This window comes from Pseudophryne corroboree, chromosome 2 (genome assembly GCF_028390025.1).
Source record: "Pseudophryne corroboree isolate aPseCor3 chromosome 2, aPseCor3.hap2, whole genome shotgun sequence".
Lineage (NCBI taxonomy): Eukaryota > Metazoa > Chordata > Amphibia > Anura > Myobatrachidae > Pseudophryne > Pseudophryne corroboree.
The window spans coordinates 266,550,932-266,557,206 of record NC_086445.1 but is presented as its reverse complement, the minus strand read 5'-3'; positions in this window follow the sequence as shown (position 1 = coordinate 266,557,206).

Here is a 6,275-nt window from a genome sequence, read left to right as displayed (position 1 = left end):
CGTTCATGTTCATTCTACGGCTGGATTGCCGTTACCGAAGTCGGTGAAGGCCCATTCTACCAGGAAGGTGGGCTCTTCTTGGGCGGATGCCCGAAGAGTCTCGGCAGTTCAACTTTGCCGAGCAGCTACTTGGTCGGGTTCAAACACTTTGCTAAGTTCTACAAGTTTGATACCCTGGCTGATGAGGACCTCATGTTTGCTCAATCGGTGCTGCAAAGTCGTCCGCACTCTCCCGCCCGGTCTGGAGCATTGGTATAGACCCCATGGTCCTTTTGGAGTCCCCAGCACCCTCTAGGACGTAAGAGAAAATAGGATTTTAGTACCTACCGGTAAATCCTTTTCTCCTAGTCCGTAGAGGATGCTGGGCGCCCGTCCCAGTGCGTACTGTGTCTGCAGTTATTGGTTATGGTTGCACTTTGTGGTGTTTCCTTTCTGTCAGGTTGTCGCTGACGTTGTTCAGGCCGTTGCATGCGGTTTCTTATTATTGGTTGTGTTGACACACAGGTTGTGTTGCATATTCTCTCAGCATATGGCTGTATGTTTTTTATTCCGTGGGCTGGTATTCTGTTGAAGGCCATGTCTTGCGGTATGTTTGTGGTGTGAGCTGGTATGACACTCACTGTGTTTAAATTATAAATTATTTTCTCCATCTCTCCTGGGCACAGCTTCTAACTGAGGTCTGGAGGAGGGGCATAGAGGGAGGAACCAGTTCACACCCACTTTAAGTCTTTATAGTGTGCCCAAGCTCCTGCGGATCCGTCTATACCCCCATTGTCCTTTTGGAGTCCCCAGCATCCTCTATGGACTAGAAGAAAAGGATTTACCGGTAGGTACTAAAATCCTATTATTACACATTACAGCAGACATCGTCCCCCGTTGTACACATTATGGCAGACAGTCCCCCTTATTACACATTACGGCAGACAGCGTCCCCCTTATTACACATTACAGCAGACAGCGTCCCCCGTTTTACACATAACGGCAGACAGTCCCCCTTATTACACATTACGGCAGACAGCATCCCCCTTATTACACATTACGGCAGACAGCGTCCCCTTTTTGTACATGTTATGGCAGACAGCGTCCCCCTTTTTACACATTACGGCAGCCAGTCCCCCTTTTTACACATTGCGGCAGACAGACACGAGAGAGAGAGAGAAAGACAGAAAGAGAGAGAGAGAAACAAAAAGACAAAGAGAGAGAGAGATACCATCTCTCCCGCTGGCAGTTAGGCTCCTCGTGCTGGCAGAGATCCCGGGCAGCCGCAGGGGAGAAGGAGGAGGAGGGAGGGGGACTTGAGCCGCAGCAGCGCTATGTCATTGGTAGCGGCGCCGCTGCAGCACTCCCCTCTCCTTCCGCATTGGCTGCCCGCTGCTGAGAATGCTGGGTTGAGGGAAGCGCATCCCAGCATTCACAGCAGCGCCGGGCAGGCAGCCACAGTGTGTCTCTTTGCTCTGAAGTACCCGCGGCGGCGCTGCTGACATCTCCGACCGCGGCCGTGCGGCCATTTGAAATATAGTGCGGACCGCCAGCCAATCAGAGCTCACGGCTGTGAGCCTTGAGCTCTGATTGGCTGGCGGTCCGCGTGCGGTCAGAGTTGTCAGCAGTACTTACTTCAGAGCGAGGAGATGCGCTGTGGCTGCCTGCCAGTGGACTCTCCTCACCTCCTTCCCTCAAACACAGCGGCGGATGCGGGGGGCAACAATTGTGAGCACTGCTGGGGGGGTGGAGGCATTATTTGTATATCTGGCACTGCTGGGGGGCATTCATTTTATATCTGGCACTGCTAGGGGGCATTAATTGTATATCTGGCACTGCTGGGAGGCACTAATTGTATATATGGCACTGCTGGGGGGGGCACTAATTGTATATCTGGCACTGCTGGGAGGCACTAATTGCGTATCTGGCACTGCTGGGAGGCATTAATTGCATATCTGCCACTGCTGGGAGGCACTAATTGTATATCTGGCACTGCTGGGAGGCACTAATTGTATATCTGGCACTGCTGGGAGGCACTAATTGTATATCTGGCACTGCTGGGAGGCACTAATTGTATACCTGGCACTGCTGGGAGGCACTAATTGTATATCTGGCACTGCTGGGAGGCACTAATTGCGTATCTGGCACTGCTGGGGGGCAATAACTGTATCTGGCACTGCTGGGGCCATTAACTGTGTATCTGGCACTACTGGGAGGCATTATTTGTGTATCTGGCGCTGCTGGGAGGCATTATTTGTGTATCTGGCACTGCTGGGAGGCATTATTTGTGTATCTGGCACTGTTGGGAGGCATTAGTTGTGTATCTGGCACTGCTGAGGGGCATTATTTGTGTATCTGGCACTGCTGAGGGGCATTATTTGTGTATCTGGCACTGCTTGGGGCATGATTTGTGTATCTGGCACTGTTGGGAGGCATTATTTGTGTATCTGGCACTGTTGGGGGGCATGATTTGTGTATCTGGCACTGCTGGGGGGCATGATTTGTGTATCTGGCACTGCTGAGGGGCATGATTTGTGTATCTTGCACTGCTGGGAGGCATTATTTGTGTATCTGGCACTGCTGAGGGGCATTATCTGTGTATCTGGCACTGCTGGGAGGCATTATTTATGTATCTGGCACTGCTGGGAGGCATTATTTGTGTATCTGGCACTGCTGAGGGGCATTATTTGTGTATCTGGCACTGCTGGGGGCATGATTTGTGTATCTGGCACTGCTGGGGGGCATGATTTGTTTATCTGGCATTGCTGAGGGGCATTATTTGTGTATCTGGCACTTCTGAGGGGCATTATTTGTGTATGTGGCACTGCTGGGAGGCATTATTTGTGTATCTGGCACTGCTGAGGGGCATTATTTGTGTATCTGGCACTGTGGGGGGGCATTACTTGTGTATCTGGCACTGCAGGGGGGCATTACTGTTGTGAGGCCACACCCACCTTTTGTGAGCCCACACCGACTTTCACAGGAATGCGCGCACATTGGGGGGAGGGGGGAGCTCTTCCAGAGGTTTTTTTTTCCAAAGGTAGCTCACACCCCAATTAAGGTTGGAGACCACTGCTTTAGAGTCATTTTACTGTCCCAAACCTTTTTACTTACCAAGATTTTCATATAGACTTATACACATTCTCTGATCCTCCTCTCCATAAGCAGTGTTACTTCTCTACTACTCATTTTCTGATGTCAGAAAAAGATGGACAACTTAAGATAAAAAAGATTTAAAAAAATGATCTGAAAGAGCTCAGATTATATAGTGCTCTGAACGAAATGATAAATTGCTAGTTATATTGACACATTATGCTCGCTCTTCCAGGGATAGACTTTAGCTGTAGCAAGAGATGCATCAACTCCAGAAATATCATTGATGTTCCTGTGCTCTGGTGGTTTGTCCCTGCCCTAAGTAGGGTTGCCACCTAATCCCTTTAATTCTGGAAACATATTAATGACATAGGTTCTGTGGCTGGCTGACTTCAAGACTCCATTTCACCTGGTTTTAATCAGCCACAGAACCTGTGTAATTAATATGTGTCCAGAATTAAGGGGATGTGGTGGTAACCCTACCCCTAAGATGTCATAATGACTGGCCTGCATTGATCAAAGTGAGCATTGTGACATCACTACAGCATACCTCCCAACTTTTGGCTGGACGAAATAGGGACTCTCGCGCGGCTTTGCCGCGCGCCAACCCGGAAAGGGGGTATGGCCTTGCTTGAGTGGGCGTGGCCTCCCAAACGGCCGTTTTCTGCCTTTTGGGGGCGTGCCCAGTGCTCCCCGAGCAGCTGGGCATCCCCCGCTCCCCTCCTAGCTCTGAATACATGACGTGCGCGTGCGCACAGCATGTATTCAGTGATCACCGGCTGCTTTGCAGAGCGGAGCAGCGGGTGATCAAAGCCTCCCCCCAACTGCTTCCCCACCCGCGGGACACTGCTGCCCGCGGGTGGGATAGCGGGACAGGGTCCGAATAGCGGGACTGTCCCGCTGAAAGCGGAACAGTTGGGAGGTATGCTACAGTCAAACGGCATATTTCCTGCTGTCAGCTGCTGTATTTCCATAAATGGAGCTGCCAATTACATACCTCCCAACATTACCCTCTCCAGGAGGGACACAATGCTCTGCTTCTGGACTTTTTTCTTAATTTGTGAATGCCATCACCTGTTTTGAACAGGTAAATGAATAAAGAAAGCTGTTTCAGCACAGGTGATGGCAATCACAAATTCAGAGAAAAGTCCAGGAGCAGAGCATTCTGTCCTTCCTGGAGAGGATCATGTTGGGAGGTATGCAATTACTGCTGACTAGTCGATACAATATTGCAGAATGTGATGATATCATTACTTATGCCATTGATATAATTGCATGACATCTATATTTCCAACTCTATAGTTAATTACCTAGGCTTTGGCAGCTGTTGCTTGCACTGGAATTTTAAGCAGGGGCAGTTAACTTATCATACCAGCATTTTCTTACATCCAATGTCTATAAAGATCCTTTCTCCCCTTATATCAACAACAATCACTTTTTACTAGAGATGTGCGGTGGGCACTTTTCGTGTTTTGGTTTTGGTTCTAATTCCCCGCTCGTGTTTTGGTTTTGGCTTGGTTTTGCCAAAACCACCCTTTCGTGTTTTGGTTTTGGATCTGGATGATTTTTTTTGGGGGGGGGGGGGGGAAACGCTAAAATCACAGAATTTGGGGGTAATTTTGCTTCTATGGTATTATTAACCTCAATATCATTCATTTCCACTCATTTCCAGTCTATTCTGAACACCTCACACCTCCACAATATTGTTTTTAGGCCTAAAAGTTGTACCGAGGTTGCTATATGACTAAGCTAAGCGACACAAGTGTGCAGCACAAATACCTGGCCCATCTAGGAGTGGCACTGCAGTGGCAGACAGGATGGCACTTAAAAAAACTAGGCCCTAAACAGCACATCATGCAAAGAAGAAAAAGAGGAGGTTGCTGGATGACTAAGCTAAGCGACAGAAGAGTGTGGCACAAACACCTGGCCCATCTAGGAGTGGCACTGCAGTGGCAGACAGGATGGCACTTTAAAAAACTAGGCCCCAAGCAGCACATCATACAAAGCACACTAGCAAAGCGAAAATACACTCCCCCCGTGGGCGGCGACTATACGTTTGCATGGCTGCAAAAAGTAGCGAGCGATCAACCCGAAATGATAGCCAATATTGGTGGCACAGGATAGCGTACCCCTTAAACAAACACACACACACGGCAAAGCCTGTAAAATTAATTTGGATAATAATAACCCTTTTATTTGAAGCTATTATAATAATATGCAGCACAGGCGAGCATACCCCTACACCACACAGGGCAAACCCTGTAAAAATTATTTGGATAATAATATAAGTAATGTATATAACCCTTTTATTTGGAGTAAATAATGTACAGCACAGGACACCACCACTGGGCTTATGGCAGCACAAGACACCACCACTGGACTGATGCAGCACAAGACAGCACCACTGGACTGATGCAGCACAAGACAGCACCACTGGACTGAACTTATACGGCCGTACCGCTGGACTTATACGACCCCTGGAGTTGTACGGCAGTGTCAGACAGAATGGCACTTTAAAAAACTAGTCCCCAAACAGCACATGATGCAAAAAAGAAAAAGAGGGGCAAGATGGAATTGTCCTTGTGCCCTCCCACCCACCCTTATGTTGTATAAACAGGACATGCACACTTTAACAAACCAATCATTTCAGCGACAGGGTCTGCCACATGACTGTGGCTGAAATGACTGGTGTGTTTGGGCCCCCACCAAAAAAGTAGCAATCAATCTCTCCTTGCACAAACTGGCTCTACAGAGGCAAGATGTCGACCTCATCCTCCGATTCCTCACCCCTTTCACTGTGTACATCCTCCTCCTCACAGAGTATTAATTCGTCCCCACTGGAATCCACCATCACAGGTCCCTGTGTACTTTCTGGAGGCAATTGCTGGTAAAGGTCTTTATAATTAATTTTGATGAAAATCATCTTCTCCACATTTTGTGGAAGTAACCTCCTACGCCGATCACTGACACGGCTACCGGCTGCACTAAAACACTCTTTCAGAGTACACACTAGAGGGGGGCAACTTAGGTAAAATAAAGCCAGTTTGTGCAAGGGCACCCAAATTGCCTCTTTTTCCTGCCAGTATACGTACGGACTGTTTGACATGCCTACTTGGATGCTGTCACTCATATAATCCTCCACCATTCTTTCAATGGTGACAGAATCATATGCAGTGACAGTAGACATGTCAGTAATCGTTGGC